The sequence below is a fragment of the Papaver somniferum genome, chromosome 1 (assembly GCF_003573695.1).
Source record: "Papaver somniferum cultivar HN1 chromosome 1, ASM357369v1, whole genome shotgun sequence".
Lineage (NCBI taxonomy): Eukaryota > Viridiplantae > Streptophyta > Magnoliopsida > Ranunculales > Papaveraceae > Papaver > Papaver somniferum.
This window is the reverse complement of record NC_039358.1, coordinates 235079444-235090446: the sequence shown is the minus strand read 5'-3', so window position 1 is coordinate 235090446 and position 11003 is coordinate 235079444. Positions and strand designations below refer to the sequence as shown.

General features: G+C 36.4%; 1 non-coding gene and 1 pseudogene across 1 annotated transcript; both read left to right on the top strand.

Annotated features, from left to right (window-relative positions):
* The first annotated feature begins 4787 nt into the window (after positions 1-4787).
* On the top strand, positions 4788-4861 carry TRNAI-AAU. Its single transcript has one exon. It is a non-coding gene; the product is annotated as a tRNA-Ile (tRNA).
* Positions 4862-5226: 365 nt separating this feature from the next.
* On the top strand, positions 5227-9700 carry LOC113272927 (annotated as a pseudogene).
* The last annotated feature ends 1303 nt before the right edge of the window (positions 9701-11003 follow it).

Below are 11003 nucleotides of genomic sequence, written 5' to 3'. Positions count from 1 at the left end.
ACTGTCGATGTTCTTCAGAAATGAAGAACACGACTATATTCGGAAGTTTAAGAGACATAAATATCTCCCGAATCTGGTAATTTTCAGAAAACCCTAAAAAAAAATCGCGATTCGTCGATTTAAAGCGATATAAACCCAGAAATTGACGAAATCTTACCTAATTGGGGCCATTTGAAGTTGCCGGAATGTTTGACTATCAGATTTGTCGCCGCCAATTACATCCTCAACGTCTTGTTCATCGCGTTCTTCGTCATTTTCAGCAACAATTTCTTTATTTCTTGCGAGAATTCCAATATTTGGATCGATACCGCGAGGAACGTTTTTAGTTCTAGGTCCTAGGGATTTATCTTTTGTAGACATCGTTGAAAAAACGAATCAATGGTGTTTTGATTTTACGATTCACGACGACGATGAGTTGAATTGACACATTCGTGATATTTTTTTCATCCACATTCGGGAGTAGAGAGGAGGAGAAGAAGAAGTGAAACTGATTTTGAAATGAAAATAAAAGGTTTTTAAGTTTTTAGGTTTTATTACTGAAAGGGCATTTAGGTAACTTCAATATCCTATAGGGTATCCTTTAACTAGTGCCCTTGGCTGGTATAAAATCTTGACCCCTAATTCCTTTTGAGTGGCCCCTATAAACGCGAAGTTGTTAAACTACTGTTATAGTTTTGCATCTTAAACTACTCAGTATAAAACTAGGTATGCCCAAATATTTTCATGATGTTCCCGTATGTTTTTGATGACTAACCTACTTCATCTGGTTTTTGCCACACTTTTATGTCATCCCATTCTACACCCTATCTTATAAAGTGGGGAACCTCATATATATTTATAGCCACAACCAAACCCCAAACAAAAACCCAAAAACTATTTTAGGTTAACTTCTCGTTTGTGAGTGTGATATTTTTTATTCATTTTGCTTTCAAAGGATATGTTTACAATTTAATCGATTTGTTTTAGGATGTTGGAGTGGACTAAAATAACAGTGAAACAATGTTCGTCAGTTCTTAACTGGTGGGTCATAAATAATTTCAAGGTTTCCTTGATAACCACTTACTATGGAGATAGGCTACGGAAAAGGTAGCATGTTCAAGAATTTAAGGTATGCTATTCATTAAGTCCCAAATGTTTATTTCCATATGGCATGGAACTAGGATAGGTTTGGTTTCTATTGAGATGAATTTTCTCTTTTATTTTCTTATGTACTAGTCGTAACTCCATTGATTTTTTTTCGCGATCCACCCACGGTGGTATCAATGGTATGTAAACATCTTATCTCATCTAATTTTTTAGGTGAAGGGCCGGACATTTCAGCTTGATAAAGAGATGGATTAAGGTCTTCGGCTTCACAAAGTGCAATTCCATGAATATGTTCGAAACTATCCAATAACATATGTACGCACTCCAGTTACTCCAGGTACAATCACTGGGACGGCTCCATAACTTAGGAAAATATTTTGATCTAGCAGCATGTAAGCCAGACATTTGGATATTTTTGTTGTCAACAAACTCTTATGTTAACCGGAGTTATCTTCCCTTTTTTTGGTTGTGGACTTTTTCTTTCGCCGGTGTTTTAGCTACCGTGTAAATTACAGGAAGAATAGTTCCTCAAATTTTCAGATGAAGATGACTGCCATGAACGACGGGTTCCTACTAAAATTTTCAAAAATCCCTCAATAACATGTTCCACGAATGCGTGACTCATTAACAAAGTTTAGGGATTATCGGAGTATGGATGCGATTTTAATTTTCTTATGAATACTATCAATCTTTGCAAGGTTTACGATGAAAAGTAAGATTATTTTCTTTTGGTGGTGATCTTGCTCTTGTACTCAGGCGGAAAATATTTGAGTACCAACTAATTTCCTGAAATACTGATTGGCTACTGATTAATTTAGTCAAACAATGCGTAAGTACCCATTGGTTTTGTTACACAATAATTGGGTACTGATCAAATTGGTGAAAAATGTATGGGTTTTGGTAGAATTTTAAAGGAGAAGCAAACAATTCATCATCATCATCACATTGGTGGTAGTGGTTTACCAAACTTGTTTGGTTTTGCAGATTTATGTTTACACAAGTTTATCATGTATTAAAATTTTCATGATATATTTCACAAAGTTAGGATAGATAATTATTACCTAGCTCTGATGATCAAGTATTCAAGGTTTAAAATAGAATGGAAGTTGATGTATTGGTTGCGATGGTTCTGATCGAAGAAGAGGGAATATGAGAAGACAAAAACAGAAAAAACTTCTTTGATTACTATTGAAAGTTGAAGAAACGGGCATATAATGCTCATCCATATCCAGTAAAAAAAAAGAAAAAATATCGTACATCACTAAACATCTGCTATTGTAAACAAAGTCCATCTCATTATCATAGCCAAGATATAACATGTAATTTGAAGCAAGTCTGTAAAAATTTGAGTCGTCAATGACAAGGACATTTCATTTGCATCCGCCTCAAAATCTTCACTGTGCCCAAAAACCTGTGTCTTGTGTAGTGACTCAGAAATTTACATAAGCACCCAAAAATGGTTGGTGGGCCAAAATTTGTTCAGTAACTCATAGTAAATTCTTTTGTGGCCCAGAATGGAATTCATGACTTAAAATTTGTGTAATGAAGGTCATGACATGATAAACATGGCTGATAATGGGGTACTAATCTGCTCGAGGGTGTACCGATTCCCCACCAAAATATATTTTCTCTTATATGCAATTTGGTACACCCCAAACAAAATGATACCACATTAAAATCTACCTCACGATCCAAAATAAATGTATTACAATTTAAAATCTACCTCACGATCCAAAACATACGTCATAACTAAATGTTTCGTGACCTAAAATCTGACTCTCACTCCAAAATTTAGGCTGTGATCGAAAAGTTAATCAGTGACTGTTAATGAGATTGTTACCCATGATTGATAGAAAATTGTCATGGGATGCGACTCAAAATCTACTAGGTGATCTAATCTGTGATCCTGAATGAAGATGCCGAGAAAGGTGGATTTGCGACTCAATGTGTCATACCATTGGGTTCTAACCGTATGACTGGGCTCCTCGATTCTTATGTTTGAAAATGAAGCTAGGAATCTACAAATGATTCTCTAGGGACCATGATTTTATTAGGCCACCTTCCCTATAGTGATAAGGGGTGTCCTAAAACGTTGAAATGACTAACCTACCCTTAATCTAATTTAATTTAAAACCAACCTAATAACCATCTATATATATATATATAATCACCACCTCCTCTCACCACCACCGCCCACCACCGCCGATTACCACCACCACCACCTCCGATTATCACCACCACCAACCACCGATTACCACCACCACCAGCACCGTCCACCACCACCGATTACCACCACCACCTCCTCCCACCACCACCACCACCGCCTATTTAAGAAATGTAACAACATCGATGCAATCACCATTAAGTTCTGTTACATGATAATTTTATCGAGTATAAAAGACGCCAACCGCAGCCTGATTCTGCCATGGGACCACTCCGAATGTATTTTCCAACAAACCCTTCACTTTAATTTGATTTTGATTGCTTCAACCGAATAGAAATCATCAAAATAGGGTTTTAATAGGAGTTACAGAGCCATGTTCGATTAAGCCGATTTTCCAAAAAACCCTAGTTTACTAACCGAACTTCTTGAAAATGAAGAACACGAAGAACAGTTTGGTTCTATTGGATTTAAAACTAAGTCACCGAACTCTCTGTTCAGTTGTTTCGCAAAAAATTTTAAAACTACAAAGTAACCGAACTCCACCCTTAGAACCAAAAAAAAAAAACAAATCCAGTCTAACCGAACTGTGTTGTTGTGGCCACTATGTTGAGTTCCAAAAAAACCGAACTTAGCCAATAGAGTTCGGTTTTTTCGCAAAAAAAATTTAAACTACAAAGTAACCGAACTTAGCCAATAGACGCTGGAACTTCACATTTTTTTTGTTTGTTAAGTTCGGTAACTTCCCAATTTTGTCGCAGAAACCGAACTCAAAGTTCGGTTGGTTAGCTGTTAGGTTCAAGTTTGCGAAAGAACCGAACTTTGTAAACTTATATACTCTTATATTACGTAAAGTTCGGTTAGATCAAAAGTGCATGCAGTTTGCGAACCAACCGAACTTTGTACACCAAAGTTCGGTTAGTTGAGAACCAACCAAACATAACGCTGTAACTCCTAGAAATTCTATTATTAGAGAGTTCGGTAACCTGCGTGTTTGGAACAAGTAACCGAACTACACTTTCAGATGAGTTTGGTTACTTGTTCATCTCACGGGGCAACCGAACTACAGCTTCAAATGAGTTCGATTACTTGTTCTTCATATAAAGTAACCGAATTGTTCAAAATCCAGTCCAAATCCGGATCATTTTGAAGATTAACAAATATTCTAGGAGAGGATGGAGATGAAGAATCAGATGAGTTTTCATCATTTGAATACTCAAACTTAGTGAATTGGAAAAAAAATCTATTTTCCATGTTTTTCTCCTTCATCTTCTCTAACTCTACTCTCTCAATAATTCTACTCAACTAATAATAAACCCATCTTTTAATTTAATCTCACTAATTGTTTTTAACTAAATCATTCACTAATCATAACCTAAAATTAATTAAGAGGGTAGATTAGGTATTAAATAAATAACTAGATATGGGGTGACCTAGAATTACTTCTAATGCCTTTATCCAAAATAAAACCATAGTCCAAAAAAAAAACCATGGTCCCCAAAAAATCGTTTGAATTTGTGTATTGTATGATAAACAAATTTGCCCATTAGCTCAGTTGGTTAGAGCGTCGTGCTAATAACGCGAAGGTCGCAGGTTCGAGACCTGCATGGGCCATATATTCTTTTTTTTCTGCAATATTTTTTTTTGTCTCCAGTATCTCTCTACTAAACACCACCTCAATAATTCCGCCTCAATATCTCTTTAGTCTTCTCTTTCAATCCTCACTCTCTCACTCAGAAAGAGAGAAACAGACCAGAACCAAACCCTAACAATGGCAGATTAAACACCACCAACAGCCCAGGATGTTAAGGTTTGTGTAATTTTCCTTTTTCCTGTCTCTGAATTTGATGTTTTCTTGAAATTTTAGGTGATTTGATTGTTTTGTGTTGAGAAATTGGAAATTTAAATGTGGTTGTTATTAATTTGTGCAAAAAATTGAATTTTTGTTTTTTTAAGGAATAATTGAATTTTCGTTAGTCATGGTGGTGAGCTTGGGAAGTATCAGGAATGAGTAGTTTAGGTGATGTCTGGAAAAAACCCAACATTGAAATGGTTACCAAAACTATAATGGTACTGCTAGTGCTGTTTCTACCTAGGTTGGACTACTTCTTATAACAAGAACTTGCCAACTTTAGCGATGAGACACTAAACTCACTGCACTGGGTTGTTAGGCAAGTTGGATGGATCTGCAGGTAAAATCTCACTTAATCTTGTAATTTGATAGTGTAGTTTAGTAGTAACAATAGTACCTTGTTTAGTTCCCAATGGAAACTTGAATATGGGTAGTTGGTTTAAGAAGATGCTAAGATATTGATTTAGTCATTGACTCATTGTCTTTGATATTTGCTTCATTTTGGGGACAAGAAAAGATAACCGGATATTGTTATTTTGAATGACTGACAGTGGCTGATTTGAAAAGGCTGGAGGAGCAAGCAAGAGATGGACCAAATGATCCATATGCATTGGCTAAGTGGCATATCCATAACATGTTGCATGGCAGAAATGAGACAATGTACTACAAGGTTTGTGCTCCTATATTTGAATTTGGGTTTCTACTTAGTCGTAACTTTCTAGGTAGAGGTCTTACAATTGAATGGTTATTGATGGTAATTTACCTCAATGTTAACGGCTTTCTGGGTTTGGCAGGTTTTGATTGACAATATTGCGGAATAAGCACCTATAATGTATACGCCAACAGCTGGGCTAATTTGCCAGAATTACGGTGTAATGTTTAGGAGGCCGATAGGAATGTATTTTAGTGCTCAAGATCGTGGATAAATGATGTCTTTGGTTTATAATTGGCCAGCCGAGCAGGTTAGTTATACTTCTTGTGCCCAAATACATGCTTTTTCGTGTTAGATCTCTGTAAGGATGCCACTAAGAGACTGCAGCTACTATTGCTTGGGAATCATGTCAATCCTGATATCCTTTTTCATGTCTTCTACTATCCAAACATCTCAGGCTACAGAGGCAGTGTTATTCCATAATTTGTTATTGCTTTTGCAAGAAAAATAGCTCTTGTTGGATGGACGTTTCTTAAGTTATGTGTTGCTTTTCTATAGTATTTTGTTATCTTGTGGTATTAACTTAATAAGCTATTGACAAAATTCACTCTATCTGGTAGGTTGATATGATTGTGGTGACAGATGGAAGCAGAATATTAGGTCTTGGAGATCTTGGAGTTCAGGGAATTGGAATTTCAATAGGGAAGCTAGATCTATATGTCGCTGCTGCTGGGATAAATCCTCAGAGAGTAAACCTCATACTGTTTTTCTTTTCATGTATTTGTACCGATGGCTGGTTCTGGGAATTTCTTATATTATTCTGGAATTAGTTCCTAAAAGTAGGTTTGTTTAATTGTGTTTCGAGTATTCCAAGCTTGGTGCTTGATGCTGTGTGGTAATTTTTGTGATGCTCCGCTGATTTTGCACTCACAACAGGTGCTTCCTGTGATGATTGATGTTGGAACTAACAATGAAAAAGCTTCTAAAAGATCCTCTGTGTAAGAGTTCATTTATGCATTTCGCCACTTATGCAAGCTGTTGGTTTGTGCTTAATAGTTGTTGCTATTTTTCATTCTAGACTTGGGATTGCTACAAAACCGCCATGTAATAGTACAGGTACTGTGAAACTACTTACACATAATTATTATGTTACAGTTGTTGTTATGGTCTAAACTGTCCTTTTTTATTCATTTGGATTGATACTAATGAACTGTGCTTGAGCAATTTGAAGATTTCCAGGCCAAGTGGGCCTTTAAATTGTTGCACTGCTACAGAAATACGTATCGAATGTTCAATGATGATGTTCAGGTAACTGATGATGCAACATCTTATTGTGTCTTTATGCGAATATTAGTGATATAAAGAAATCAAATTATATTGGAGTTACTAGTTATTCCTTTTCCAATTGGTTTTTACAACTTTATGGAAGGAAAATTAGGACTTGGGTAAAGAAAATTAGTGGAGTAGATAGTCGTCTACAATCAGCAGTGAAAGACCAAAGTAGAATTGGAAGAATAATCAATATCCAACATAAAAGTTGACATGATCTTCAAGTTGTGTTGCATATAGTATTTATAGTTTAGGTTTCTTGCTTACTGTTTCTTTTATGAATCAAGGAACTTCTTGCCGAGGATCGTCCTAATATTGATTCAGATGCACTGCCATTTGCAAGGACAGTCAAAGAACTTGGTCCCCTGGGGCTACAATCAGGAACAAGCTAGTAGATGTGGTAAGTTTACTTGCCGTGTCTGTTGTTGCTACTTATAACTTCCATTTTTGTTATCATTAATCACAGCTGATAGTACATGTTGCTGTTCAGGTTCTTTCAAGTAAGGCCTGGTGTGCTTATTGGATTGTCTGCAGTAGGAGGCTTATTTAGTTATTTCAACTGAGGTAAAGAAAATATGATAGATTGAATGCTCTGTCTAATTGTGTTTTTCACTTTTTTGTAACTAGCACATGTGCTTGCTTTTATTAGATGTGAGTATGTTAAGCTTCAGAATCGTAGGATATGTAACTTATGTTTTAAATCCCCAAATAGTCGAAGTTCAAATTCTGGGATGAGGGTAGATCTAAGAATTTATCCTCTCCAGTCATGTGCATCCTTTTTTTATCATTTTAGTCCTTTACATAACTTAGTTCCCCTGAAGAATTTAATGTCTGATTTACCATTTTCTTATAGATTCTGTGTACCTGTTACTGATGTTATTCACCGACAGGTGTTGGAAGCCCTCAAGGGTTCAACTTCGTCCAGACCAGCTATTTTTGCCATGTCAAACCCTACCAAAAACGGTATTTTTAAGGCTCATAACGTATTCATATATTTTGTCTAGACTTGTAATTCTCTGGTTCATTGATAACTTTTGTTTGCCAGCTGAGTGCATCACTGATAAAGCATTTTCGGTTCTGGGCAGTGATATAATATTTGCAAGTGGGAGCCCTTTCAAGGATACTGATTTAGGTACGATCAATTATGCTATGTAACATATATGTTCATTGAAGTCAGCCCATTTAAACTTATTGTCTGTAATATGTCTGTATAAGATTGCCATCTTTTTCTATGCTGAGGTCAGCAAATATATCACACTCTAAACAAGCTTCCCGTGTCATTTTGACAATTTCTGTCTAGTAAAACACCTGTCAGTTCATTCACCAATTACTTTGTGAGGAAACATTTATAGGGGAATCTTAAACGTATTGCTAGTGAGTTCATTGGGCGCTACCATTTTATAATTATATAAATGCAATTGAACTGAATTTGCTTCAAGTTTTGACCTCTTGTGCTCTTCTTCCTCGTACTCATTAAAAAATTTAGGAGATGGTCGAATTGGGCACTGCAACCAGGGAAACAATATGTGCCTAATTCCAGGGTTAGTTTCCTTTTACTCTTTCTGAGCGAACACTATCTTGTTCCTGGCCTCGCCACATACCAACATAGCACGTATTTCATCATGCAGGATAGGTCTTGGTACACTCTTATCTGGATCCCGTATCGTCTCTGATGGCATGCTACAGGCCTCTGGAATGGTATCTTGTAAAACCTATTTTGTTGTCTAACTGGTATCTACCTAACTGATGCTGGACCACAGTATTTTGATATTTTCTAACTTTTTGCATTTCCTTATGTGCAGCTTGGCAGCATATATTACAGAGAAAGAGGTTCTCAACGGACAATTTTTCCATGTGTTTCCAGGTAGATTAACAAATCCTATTTTGCTTCAACTAATCTAATACTTTGAATGCCCAATGCTGACGTACTGGTACTTTGAATTATAGGAAATATCCAGCATCCTGGATATTACAAAACAGGTAGCAACAGCAGTTGTCAAGGAAGCTATAGAAGAAGATTTAGCAGAGGTATATGGTGATATTGATGCTCGAGAACTCCAAAAACCAAGTCAGGTAATTACTTATCCTTTAGAACTCAATACATAACTGATTAAGTATCGGGTGATTATCTGGGGTCTGGATGATATGTAAGTGACCGTTCAAGTTTATTTTGGGTCCATCAAAACTGTTAACTACAAACGATTGCTTTGCAGGAGGAAATTTTAACATATCTTCAGAACAATATGTGGAGTCCTCAATATCCAACTATGGTACACAAGAAGCACTGAAAATTCTGTATCTTTCTCCAAGTCTGTTGGTAGCCATGGTGATGTCTATCAGATCTTTTGTGAAGGAAGAGGTGTCATAAGATGTTATCCCGGTTTTGTCTTAACACTCCAGTTTGTGCCAACATCCTGTAAGCAGCTGGGATGACTTCATAAGATGAGTTTAAATAGGGCCTCCATTTTCTTCCATGTAAGTTCAGCATGAATATGCTGCAGATTACTTGTTAGTTAGCTTTCTTGTTTTGAAGGCTGGACTGAGTTTCAAGTCTCAATGTTCAAGAGTCATTCGTGGAAACCTTTAGTTCTGCTTCAAAAAATGTAATTCCTGATCCAAAAATTCAATTGAAATCCAAAATCTATATTTGTACCAAAGCCTAAAAAGGTAAAATCTAATCAAAAGAAGAAAAAACAAATGACTAAAAAGGTAAAATTTGGATCGAACGATTTGCCTCGGATCATTAAAAACAATACTAAAAGTATGAGATATGAGAATAAAAATATAAGGACTGATTCCGGTAATTAAATTGGTGGAACAAATTTAATTTCTCATATCTTTACCTTGTACTAAAGATACTGTTCCCTGTCAAATAAAAACTAAAGATACTGTACATCTTTACGTGTATGTTTGGATATATGCAATGTATTTGTTTTTCTCTCCCTTTGGCACTGGTAGACGATTTGTATATATTCTTCTTTTCTAACACGGTATAATTATTTTCTCGATCAAGCAAAAACAAAAGTTTCCAACGCTAAAATTCCTTTTCACCATTCTATCTCAGAGTTAAAGGTTCTCTGTTGGCGATCCCAATTCACATTGTTTTTCGTCTTTCCTTGTTGTTGTATCATGAACATATGCATGATTCTATACCACATATATGTGTACAGAAACTTTAAATTCAAGCGAAACACAAGTGTTCACCGTAGCCGTAAATGAAAATCCAACCGTGAGGTCACAGGTTTGATCCCAATATAATCTCACCAACATTCTTTCAGGCAGCTGCATGCAAGATCTACAGTCTTCCCGCTCAATATTTGTTTCCTTTTCCTTGCTCTCTACTGATCCGTTAGCGTTGAATCGTTCACCGGATTTATGAATTTGTTAAGAGTGGTTTTCCATTTGATGTCCTCCATCGAATCTGTCCTTGATGGCCAGAACCGTGTATTACTGGTGATCAAACTAATTAACAAGTTTATTCTTAGTACTTGAAGAAGATTCACCGCCAGGTGATGATAATGGACCATCTGAAACATAACCAATATTATTACCGTTACATGAGCACAACAACCTGAACAATCCCACTTAAGAGTTAGAACAAGCAATTTCGGAGGTGCACACAAGCAACTGACGTGCCATGGAGTACCACAAGTTGTTTTATTTTCAAGAGTAAAATAACTTGTGGTATTCCATGGCACACGGGTTGTTTGTGTGCGCCCCCGAAATTGCTATAGTCTTAGCTCTTCCGTGGGATTGGAAAGATTTTCGTGCTCATATTATAATGATGATGCTGCTAATTTTTCAAATGATGCGGAATCATCATCTGTTGGGAAATCTTCTTCAGGTGCCTAAGAATGAACTTGTTAGTTCGATCACCAGTAAAACACAGTCTTGGCCATTGAGAACAGTTTTCTTGTCGGCTC